Consider the following 2,125-nt stretch of genomic DNA (forward strand, 5'->3'; position numbering starts at 1 on the left):
ATTGGATCTTCTTCTAATGAAATCACCTTACTTAATAGTCCCAAATCTCTTTTATTTATTTACTTTTTTTGAGACAGTTGTTGGCCTTGATCTTGCCATGTAGCCCAGGCTAGCCTCAAACTGATAGTGATCCTCTTGCCTCAGCGTCCTGAGAGCTGGGCTTATAGGTATTCACCACCATGCCCAGCACAAATTTTCTTTTTAACACACAATGTATACTCACATTGGACTCAAACACCTGAAGGAGTTGGAATCTTATGAATACAGCCTGTACGACAGTGGAGAGGTCGTGAACACAAACATCACAGTCTACACAGAATATGTTCTGCCACGTGCTGTAAACATAGACACGCTGGTCCTCCAGTTGCCCCGACATTCATAACAAAATCTCTCTCCTCTGTATGCCTCTAGTGGAATTTCCTGAAAAGCATCCCAGGGAAATAAATGATGGTAACACTGAGCCAAGTGGCGAGCAGTGACCAAAGTAAGACCACATATTTTACATTCAACAGGAAGCTCACGGTGCTTTGCCCGACACTGTGGGCAGAATGGCCTCCTAGCGAAGCGCTGGCTCAGAATCGCTCTCCAGGTGCGCCATGCCGAAAGAGGCTTTGGCTCCCTGATCAGACAAAGCAGCAGCGGTGTGCTGAGGAGATCCCGTAGAAGGAGTGAGCATTCAGAGCTTCAGCTGGCAGGAGGGGGCCTGAGTGCAGCGTCAGTAACCTTGGTAACAGCGCTCATCTAAAGTCACGTGCTCCACCGGTCTCCCGCGAGAGCACAGCGCACACCCGGACTTCTGCAGACGGCCCATGACAGACACTCTGACTTTAGCTGCTTTCAGGGTCTTAATCAGATCGTAGATATGGAAGGATCACAAGTGGTAAGACAGCTAAAGGTGATGAGCGCTTCGCTACTGGTATGCCCAGGCATGTGTTTCAGAGTCTGCATGGCCGTGCCCAAGGAATTATAAAGAGATGCTTCTCCATGACAGGTCGTATCTCTAGCTTGCTTCAAAGACTGTTATGTGTTTCCTCCGGTTTCCTGAGAGTTCAGTCAGCTTTCGAGCTTTTTTGTGCTTACTTACAATTATTCCTGATAGGATTTTGATCAGAACACTCTTCAACAAAGTACTGCAACAACTGTAATGTACATGTCAGTCTATGAGGCTTTATAGCTTGATCTTCCATTGTTCTCGGTCCACCTACCGCCACATACAGGTGGCGCATCATTCCAATTGAACTTGTCCATGGTGCACAAACGCTTTTTTTTCTATTTGCCTTGAAAAGAATGTCTCCTACTGTAGCTTTAAGTGAGCCCGATTCATCTTCTTTAAGAATTTCCCGAGTTCTCTCCTAGCCTCCTTCCCATCGCTTAGTTCTTTCAGGTTCTTCATCCATTTTTTAAAAAGTGTATATTATTCAGCACTCAGCTTGATGTGAATGACTTCCAAGAAGACAGTTTTCTTTTGTCTTGCAGCTTGTAGAGCTTTCGCTCTGCGGCTGGGGGCACCAAGACAGACCGAGATGCTCACCTCTCGGCGGTTGGAAAGCAGAGGGAGATGGGTGGTGCCAGCAGGGGACTGCGCTCATGCAGGTCACACCCCCGCGACTGCCTGTGCCAAGCTAGCCCCACCTGACGAGCAAGTCTGCAGAATAAGCTGCTACAACCCAGCCGCCTTCCAAAAGCCCTGCCTGTGAGCACCTGAGCCTCTTAGAGGACATGTAGAGAGAAACGTTGGCAAATTCTTTAAAGTCCTGTGTCCAGATTTGTCAATCATGAGGAATTCCTGGGGTGAAGTGGAGGGACTTGACTTGTACACGTGGCATAGGCTGTCTGTCCGACCACAGCCTGGATTTCTGACTCAGTGGATTTAGGTATCACCATGAGGCTTGTATCTCTAGAAGCTTCCTGGAGGAGGCTGGTCCAGCTGGTCTTACAAATGCACTTTGAGAACTGTTGTTCTGTGTGGTAGCCTGCTGACTTGTGCCAAACTAGCGCGTGTTAGTGGCCCTTCCTCTCAGAGCATTGGTCCTCCGAGTTTGTATTGCTCCATAGCGAGCCCACCCCAATTGATAGCTTAAAAATTGTTGTTTCTAGTAAGGTACTCTGATATTCTCATAATAAT

General features: G+C 47.7%; 1 pseudogene; it reads right to left on the bottom strand.

The window, feature by feature from the left end:
* Positions 1 to 230: 230 nt before the first annotated feature.
* On the bottom strand, positions 231 to 1,397 carry LOC101563989 (annotated as a pseudogene).
* Positions 1,398 to 2,125: the final 728 nt, after the last annotated feature.

This window comes from Octodon degus, unplaced genomic scaffold, assembly GCF_000260255.1.
Source record: "Octodon degus isolate 3935 unplaced genomic scaffold, OctDeg1.0 scaffold00017, whole genome shotgun sequence".
NCBI lineage: Eukaryota > Metazoa > Chordata > Mammalia > Rodentia > Octodontidae > Octodon > Octodon degus.